General features: G+C 37.7%; 1 protein-coding gene across 3 annotated transcripts in view; it reads left to right on the top strand.

Annotated features, from left to right (window-relative positions):
• LRRC8C (leucine rich repeat containing 8 VRAC subunit C) overlaps window positions 1-9,775 on the top strand; it is a 116,153-nt gene that overhangs the window by 3,920 nt on the left and 102,458 nt on the right. Inside the window, exons 1-2 of one of the 3 annotated variants that reach the window (XM_017891260.1) lie at window positions 1,793-1,842; window positions 9,431-9,550. The exons of 1 other annotated variant lie outside the window; for it this stretch is intronic. The gene's annotated coding sequence lies outside the window, so the exon portion shown is untranslated. Of the gene's footprint in view, window positions 1-1,792; window positions 1,843-9,430; window positions 9,551-9,775 lie in introns of those variants that run through there. One more of the 3 variants, XM_017891259.1, reaches the window with a different exon arrangement.

Here is a 9,775-nt window from a genome sequence, read left to right as displayed (position 1 = left end):
GTTTACTTTTTAAATATTTTATTATAATTAAGCTGACAGAAAACTGTCAATTGGTAACTCTTTACAATATAATTAAAAATTTAAAGAAAGATTTCCTTTGGCATTATACTATACACAATTAAATTAAATCAACAAATTTTAACCTGTACCATGTGGAAAATAGAAAAAAATGGAAAACTGTTTAAAATAAGGATGCAATTCGCCATTAAATATTAACAAAAATTAATGTTTGTCACATGCTTACAATGTGTCAGTCTCTGTTCTAATATTTTATATGTATTAAATAATCTAACCCTCACAACCAGACTATAAAGTAGGCACTATAATTATCCCCATTTATTTCTTGGGAAACTGAGGCTCAGAGAAGTTAAGCAACTTATTTAAGTTCTTATAGGTATGGAAGGTAAGAGAGATGATTAATGACTATAGAGTGTTTTAGTCCCTTTGAACTGCTATGAAAAAAATGCCTTAGACTGAGTAATTTATAAACATTTATTGCTCATAGTTCTGGAGGCTGAGAAGTTCGGGTCAAGGCGCCAGCAGATTTGGTGGCTGGTAAGGGCTTATTCTCTGCTTCATAAATGGTACCTTTTTGCTGCCTCTTTGCTGCATCTTCATATGGCAAAAGGGATAAGCTCCCTAAAGCCTCTATCATGAGGGCATTAATGCCATTCATGATGCTGGAAATCTAATGGCCTAATCACTTCCCAAAGGCCCCACCTCTTAATATTATCACACTGGGAACTAGGTTTCATCGTATGAATTTTGAGGGGACACAAACATTCAAACCACAGGAAAGAGTTTACAGAAAAGAAGGTGTGAGAAAAACTTTATGAAGATAGAATTTGAAGTGAACATTTAAAGACTGATGGAATTTGGAGAGAAAGAGAGTATAGTGATAAGGAGAAAAAGGAAGTAAGAAATTAGGAGGTGGTATAAAGACACATGCAAAATCAGGGAGGCAGTAAAGAGCTATAAACCCATCAGAGCCATGTGCAAATTTGATTAAAGACCCACAAAGTTCAGGAAGATGATTTTTCCAAAACAAATAGGTGATTTCCTATGGGATCTACAGAAATTCAGTCATCATATATGTTATAAAAAATGCCAATGCAGGTTTAAATCCAGGTAAATTCAAATACTTCCAGTTAAAAAATGTCAATACTTCCTTTTAGCTACTTGAGATTTCACAAGATCAGGAGATTCACACTTGCTTCTCTTAAACCTCTTAATTCACTTTAGATAACAGAAACAGAAAGTAAGTTCTACTCAATTCCATTCTTCAAGGTCTTAACAGAAAGAGAGAAAAATATCCACCAATCTTCACAAAAGTTTCTCAGCAAAGACCATGACGACTCCTCATTTTCTTGTGAAAATGGTGTCAGCGGATGCTAGAAGTGAAACTTGCTTTTGCATCTGAAATGTGTATCACACTATTTGTTTTCAGTAGCCAGGACACTGTGTAGATCTAACGTTGCAGAGAATTTTGCATTAAACCTTTCTATTGCTATTTTTTATAAATCATTTTGGAGTCTGAGAGGCTAGGCAAGCTATAAAGGTTGTATATTAAATGATTTCCTCATCATCCTAAGAAATAATCATACAAGATTTTAAAAATTCCTTTCCCCTGAAAGGACTCAGAAGTCTTGCACCACTCCCCACCTCACCCTCCTTGGGAAACTGTAGAGGCTGAGCTGCCAGTCTGATCTGAGGAAGAGTATTGTGATGTGACTTATAGCCTAGGCAGCATCACAATGTGCCCATCTGGGGACTCTGGAAATTGGGCAGTTTGGGGCTGGCAGTAATATTCCTTATAATCATGAAAAATGAAAACATCCCCAGGTAGAGAATAAGTAACTTTTAAAATATTGCTGCTCTTTCCTCCCTCTTTGGATATAGACTTAAAGATACTCAACATCTCTTGGTATTTATTTTAGGTTACTAAATGATTTTTCAAATGCAACTATGTTAGGAGTTTGGGATACAACAAAACCTTATGTGAAACATTTCCAAGCAGCATAACTAGAAGGTCTCCCTACTCAAAATGGGCTATACAGTATCTTTTTTTCTCAGTCAACATGGACTGATGGATACCAATTCACCCTTAATGATCCTGAAATATATTCACTGTAGAGAAATGAAGATCAAAAACATTGTATATGTGAAGATAATTAGGTATGAAACTCTAGATAAGCAACATTGTTTATTTTTGTTTAGCACTCTAGGGGAAAAAATGACATTTTCCAGCAGTTTAAAATACTGTGAAGTTTTAAGATAGAAAGGGCATGATAAGAGTGTGGGCTTTCGAGTCAGGCTGTCTGGGTTGTACTCTTGGCTGTGCCACTTACTAGCAGCATGAGGCTGGGCAAGTGACATTACCTGTATGTGGCTCAGACTCCCTATCTGTGAAATGGGAATAATAATATTACCTCTGTTATCCTGTTGTTACATGGATGAAATGAAATAATACATGTAAAATCTTTAACATCATGCCCGACATAGAGTAAAACCTCAACAAATGTTAATCAGCTACCTTGTCTGTATCATTCAAATCACCGCAGCAAGTTGTCAGCCTACCTCTTATAAATGTGCAGACCTGGTTGTTTTCAAATCAAAACTGTTATACTTTAAAGTCTCTGACAATTTTTCAATCAGAAAGTGTTTGTTTCAAAGCAAATGATCAGAAACATTATTATAGAAGGTATAATTTTGAATTCTGGTTAAGCCAATAAAATGAATAGTTAATATAAAATGATACCAGATCAGATGCAAATAGCTATTATCTGGAGCATTTTACAAGCCAAAGAATATTGGAGACACTTAAGAGATCAGAGATGTTTTCAGTCTCCTAAATGAGACCATAAGCTGTTTTCATGTTGTGGTTAAATACTCCTCCTTTTGGTCACTGGAAGCAGTTCATCTTATCTGAACCCTAGTGTTCTCCTCTATTTTTCTTTTGGAAGCTATCAATGCAACTAACTCAGACACACACACACACACACACACACACACACACATTCTTTAATGTAACATGGTAATTCCTTTTCACTGAGAATTGATTTTTTAAATAATTTTTCAAAATAAAATAGAATATAAAATATTGTCTCATCATTGTAATGAAATGTTATCATGCTGGACTTTAAATTAACGGTGGCTTTTCTTTGAAATTCCTTAATTAGAGTATATAACTTCTAATAGCTCTCTATTGAATCTTCCTCAGAAACAAGGATGGAAGACTATCATAAATGCCAAAAGAGAGGCCAGGCACAATGGCTCACGCCTGTAATCCCAGCACTTTGGGAGGCCACAGCAGGCAGATCGCGAGGTCAGGAGATCGAGACCATCTTGGCTAACACAGTGAAACTCCATCTCTACTAAAATTTACAAAAAATTAGCCAGGCATGGTGGTACGCACCTGTAGTCCCAGCTACTTGGGAGGCTGAGGCAGCAGAATCATTTGAACCCGGGAGGCGGAGGTTGCAGTGAGCTGAGATTGCGCCGCTGCACTCCAACCTGGGCAACAGAACAGAAAAAAAAAAAAAATGCCACAACAGGCCTAGAAAAGCATTCATATGAGAGAATATTCATTAGATCAGGAATGATTCAGAGAGGGCGAGCAGATAAGGATATCAAGTTATCCCGTCAATTTCCACCTAGTAGAGAGGAAAAAGCTAGTTGTTGTTAAGAAATGTGGAGGCTCTGAAATTTTCTTATCCTTGGAAACTAAATTATTAGCCTGCTACACTTTCTTGGATGCTGGTATAACACATGAAAAGTTCTGGGTCAGAGACAAAAGAAAGTTTACTACTCACTTCAATAGCAGTATCCAAAGTATCAGCATTTTTCTATCAGTTACTGGAGACCCACTTCCCACAGGGAGAAGCAAAGAGAGCCAGAAAGCACCTAACTCCACAGTGGACTGTGTTATAGAAGAGGAATCCTAAGCTTAAGGAATGTCAACTTTTTATGAGCAGTAACTATGCTTCCCATTTGCTTTGGGGAAAAACATTATCTTTATTATACTGGACAGTAAACATGTCTGGCTTTTGCTCCACAGAAAGACGTTATCTCTATCTTTCAAGGCTGTTCACTGTACAAACATCCTTGAACATTTATTTTGGAAGAAACGGTACAAAAACACTAGAGACCCATAGAGAACTGTCTTCCAACAGTCACCAATAATAGACTATTCTATGTCATCTTTTTGTGCTCAGAATATGTGTATGTTGTATATCAGTTTCAGCTATTTCTGAAAGGATGTCATGGAACCCAGAGGCTAACAAGAGTGTGTAAAAGCCAGGGAACTATTCCTCAGTGTAAAGGAACAAAGCTGCACTATTACCAATGAGAATGGGTGTTCTTTGTCCTATTAAAGATGACAGGCACTCCATTATGGCTGATGTTTGTAAGGAAAATAGCTGAAGAAAACATCTACCAAGAGGGCTTATCTTGACAGACATTCATTAAAAGTTATAGAGCCCACAATTCCCTTCTCTTTCCAACAAGAAAAGTCTTATGAAGGCTCTGCAGTCTTTAACTCAAAAACAACAAAATATTCTTTTCTGAGGAATTTTATTCTTTTGGAATGTCGATAGGTGTAATAAAGGAAATAGCTCCATGGCCAAGTGAAGTTAAAGAAATGCTAGGTTGAGCAAAGTTTAACAAGCATTTTTAATACAGGACTTCTCAAAGCCCTAAGCATATTAATATGCATTGTGAATCTTCAAGGAGGACATAGTACTTCCCAAACAAATTTGACCATAGATTCCTATTTCTCAGGATATCTCAAGGGGTAGAGTTCTATGGAGAGCGGCTTAGAAATGCCTCACTAGAGGAAAGTTCTCTCAGGGGGAATGGATGGTGGAAGACAAAGGTACTTCGGGAAGATACTGGCTGACTGGTCTGCCCTGCCTCTAGACAGAATTCCTGTGGATAGCAGCCAGCAGCGATGGATAACTTCCTGCTTCCTTGATTAAATGCTGGTGGTAATATCCATTATTGACTGAAATCTAAGGAGGATAAACGTGTATAATTTTAAGATCTATGTATATTCTCATGCCAAACGAGCCCTAAGAAGACATCTTTCCCAATCCTCTCACTTTCAGATGAGGACTGAGGATACAAAGATATTAAGAGATTTGTCCCAAGTCACAAAGTTAGTCAATGAAAGAAGTATCACTGGAATCCAGGTCTCATCAATTCCAGCTTACGTTCTTTTCACTAACAGCAAAAATGGCCATTAATACTATCACTGATACTGAGAAGGGAAATCAGGCTTTGTTGTTGCTGATGTTGTTTCCTAAAGAGATTCAGGAAACTAAGAAATAAACTCCAAAAACGCTCAAAAAAAAAAAAAAAAAGATGAATCATACCTCAGGATGGGTGGTGGCTTTCATGGAGAGAGCATGTGGGCATGGCTACGGCATTTCCTAAACGTACAAAGCACCGTCCACAATAATTTTTCAAAGAGAGAATCATGTTTATGTGTGTAACAAGAACATCTTCAATTTCACTACCCTGATAAGTTTTCCTGAGCCATGGATCTTCATGCCTCAAAGAGAGGCCAGTTTCTCATTCAAAACAAAGACACAATTGCTTAGGCTTAAAATTAGATGCTTTGTCAGGGCTGATGCCACTTAAATTTGAGGCAATTCAATGTTAAGTTGTGATCTGAGAGGCTCTATGGCATATTGTGTGTGCATAATAAAATATGGTGTTAGGAAAAGACTGAAAAATTTGAGCCCCGGAAAAAAATCAGTCACATTCTTAAGGAGATATTATTAATGTATTTTTAATCCAAAAATTTCTAAACCATTTAAATGTTCCATTGTCTTTAGAATAACTCACTTCATGGGTACAGCCAGTCATTTGTAGATTTAATTAATAAGTTAACACAAGCAAACTTTTTAGAACAGTAGCTGCAGGTGCCGAATACATAAAAGCAAGCAACTATTCCTTAGTAATAGTTATAGCAGTGATATTTAGGTGCAAAGAAGTCAGTCCTGACAATACAAAACTTTTTACTTTAAACTTCCACTACATACGCATATAGGAAAAAACTCCTATATGCTACTACTCACATCAATACTTTTAGCCTCCAAACGTGTGGGGTTTTCCTCACAATAATTCAGTTCTCCAATGGATACTGACTGGTATCCTATAATTTAACTCAGTTCTGATATTACCTGAAAATAGCATTAGACCCCACAGGCTAAGGGCTCAGTCCCACAAGACTGCTTCCCCATCCCCCAATTTCACATGCCAATCATAGGTGGCAGGTTCCCATGTTATATTAGGATATATACCACTTCTGTCCAACTTGGCTACAAATCAAGGTTCCCATAACTCCTCCTCAGGTTTAATCATTTACTAGAATTGCCTACAGAGCTCAGGAAAAGCTTACTTTCTAGATTACTAGTTTATTACAAAGGATATATTAAAGGATGCAAATAAATAGCCAGATGAAGAGATACATAGGGTAAGATCCAGAAGGGTCCTGAGTATAGAAGCTTCTGTACCTATGGAGTTTTGGGGTATACCCACCCCTACAGCAGGTGAATGTGTTCTTGTTCATCAACCTGGAAGGCCTCTGAACTCCATCCTTTTGGGTTTCCATAAAGGCATCATTATATAGGCCTGATTGATTAAATCATTAGCATTGGTAATTAAGTCAGTTTTCAGTTCTTCTCCACTCCCAAAAGGTCAAAGGTCCAGGTGGCGCTGAAAATTCCAACCCTCTAGTCTAGACACACACACACACACACACACACACACACACACACTTAAGTTTCCATAGCAACCAGCTCCCATCCTGCAGTTATCTAGGGGCTTTCCAAAAATTGCTTCATTAACATAAACCCAGGTGTGGTTGAAGGGGACATCTTATGAGTAACAAAAGACACTTTTTTCACCTTTATCTGGAGCTATTTCAGGAACTAAGAACAAAACCCAAATAAAATCAAAAATGATCCTATAGCTCTAATCACTGAGGAAATTACAAGAGTTTTAGAAGCTGTAAGCCAGGAACCATAATGACCAATATATATATTTTTTGTTATATCACAATATAATAATATTTCTCATGTGAAAGTTACTTATCTATCCTTGATCCCCTCTGAACAATAATTCTAAGAATGAGACTCTCTGCCTGGTTATAGTTCATGTTGCCTTAACTCGGAGCCACAGACACATTATGATCTTTCATTAAGAAGTTTGCTTTTAGTCATAAAGTGCTTTTCAATTAAAGAGTAAGCTGTAAAACCAGCTTATGAAGGCACATGTGGGATATGAGTACACTAGTGGAAAAGCACAAATCAATGCAATTTTGAAAGACTGAAAAAGTACATTATTAACTTTACTGAAATAACTGATGGGTTCCATTTAAAAATAAATACTCCTTTCCTATAGGATTAAGTAGTAAGTAAGCATGAGAACCCTGAAATTAGACTTGCCTAGGCCCAAATCACAACTCTTCTACTCACTGGTCATGTGACCTTTGGCTAGCTACTGGATTACAATGGGATTCTGTTTTCTCATCTGTCAACAGAAAATAATACTGCCTATGTAATAGATAGCTATGGTGAATAAATGAGACAATGCATATAAAGCTAGTACACATTGAGCATCCGAAATCAGGTGCTCCAAATTTTCGGAACACTGACATGATGCTTATAGGAAATTCTCATTGGAGCATTTTAGACTTTTGAATTTGGGATGCTCAATGGGTAAGTAAGTATAGTGGACATATTCAAAATCTGAAATCCAAAACACTTCTGGTCCCAAGCATTCTGGAAAACAGATATTCAACCTGCATTTAGCACACAGTGTATACCTCATAAGTGTTTATTCTTTATCATTTCAAAAGAAAATTTCACAAGTTAGTGGAACCAAACAATTCTGTCTTGGGGTGGTAAAATAAATAAGATTGGTTTTAGAAGAATCTGATTCAAAGTTTTATAAAATCTTATTTTTAGGTTCTTGGTACTGTAGGGAGCAAAAAGGGGTGATTTCTTTCCTTCCTATCATAAGAGTAACAGCTGACACCTCTCCAACAAAAGCAAATTAACAAGAGAAAAGCATAACAAATTTATTTGATCATAGTTTTATGTGACACAGGAGCAAGACCCAAAGATATAGGGGCAACTATTCCTTTACTAGTAGTTTTATTTTTGATTTAGGGTCTCACTCTGTAGCTCAGGCTGGAGTGCAATGTCCTGATCATAGCTCACTGTAACCTGTAACTTCTGGGCTCAAGTGATGTTCCACCTCGGCCTCCCAAAATGCTGGGGTTATAGGTATGAGCCACCCGTTCTTGGCCCATTTTTATGGTTAGGTTCAATGAAGTATGGAAAGCTGTGTAGAAATATGATTGGACAAAAGGGGTATGATCCAGTGCTAACAGGCTGAATGGGGAAACCCAGCAAGGTCTGTCCGTTCCGATTTCTTCTTGGCCTTTCTATATGACATTCCTTCTATGGGGTGGGGTAGGACCTTCCTAGAATGAGGGTCTTAATTTCTTTATGGCTAGCGGTTAGCAAGAAAGAGAAAGGGAAGGGAAGGAGAAGATTAGAGTAAAATTTTTAGGCTTTCAGGCTGGTTTTGGGGAAAAGATTCTGGTTTTTATGGCCTACCTCGGGGAAGAAGGATTCCAGTTTCTATGGCTTCCTTTAAGGGAGAATGAGAGTGAGACAGGAGGGGAGAAAAAAGCTAGACAGAGACTTTGCTTCTGAGGCTGCTTTTAAGTCCTTCACTTTGGGGTATCATTTTTAGCCCCGATAGACCACCCTCTCCTCTGGTACAAATTCCACTGCCATTTTGGGGTAAAGTCCACATTTGACAACATTACCTCTCAGGCAACTTTTTGGGCAAAAGACATTTTCTAGGGAAGGTTTCATTTTTCCCTGTCTTAGCATTTTTAATGGCATAGAGTCAAGGATTTCAAAACCATTGCTCAAGGTAGCATTTATCTTGCAGGTATTAATTCAGAAAGTGCTAATGGTTGCAACAGTGTAAACAGCTGGAACTTAAAACAACAACGTTTTCTTTTAGCTCAGTTTCTTCCCACAAAGCTCAGAAATGGTCTGGGGAGCAGATATGCACGGGGTGGATAGAGAATGCAGCGTAAAATCCTGCTGGTGGTTTTGGTTTAGAATGTAGATTTTACTTGCACTCTTACCAGGCAGGATCAACTGAAATCAAATGTAAAACAAAACAAGAATAGCAGGTTGGTCTGAAAGAATAATCCCAGCATTGACATCATCAGGGTTTAAGCAGATACATATACATAATACATAAATTTAGTATGAATTATTTATGAGCTAAAGGGTTCAGGTTTTAGCGCCTGTAGTATAGTAAGAGTTATATTGAAAGTCAGAACCAATGCAAGAAATTGAGACATTTAAAAACTCATTATTTCAATATTTAATATCAGGTCCTGTGCAGGGTGTCCATAATGGACATAAAAGTGAATCAAGATACAGCCCTGCCCTGGAGAGGCTCCCAGACTCTGTAGTGAAGAGGCATGTAAAGAGACTAACGAGAGCATACCATGGTAAGTGCTGTGGTCACACAAGGAAGGGTTACACTTGCCTAGAAACTGTGGAGGCTTCATAGAGAAGGTGACTTTTAAATTATGCCTTCAGGCCGGGCCTGGTGGCTCATGCCTATAATCCCAGCATTTTGGGAGGCCAAGGCGGGTGGATCACCTGAGGTCAGGAGTTTGAGACCAGCCAGGCCAACATGGTGAAAACCCATCCCTACTAAAAAAAAAAAAATA

Source organism: Rhinopithecus bieti, unplaced genomic scaffold, assembly GCF_001698545.2.
Source record: "Rhinopithecus bieti isolate Rb0 unplaced genomic scaffold, ASM169854v2 scaffold_19858, whole genome shotgun sequence".
Taxonomy (NCBI): Eukaryota; Metazoa; Chordata; class Mammalia; order Primates; family Cercopithecidae; genus Rhinopithecus; species Rhinopithecus bieti.
Note: the sequence above shows the minus strand (reverse complement) of the source record. Positions and strands in the feature narration are given on the sequence as shown.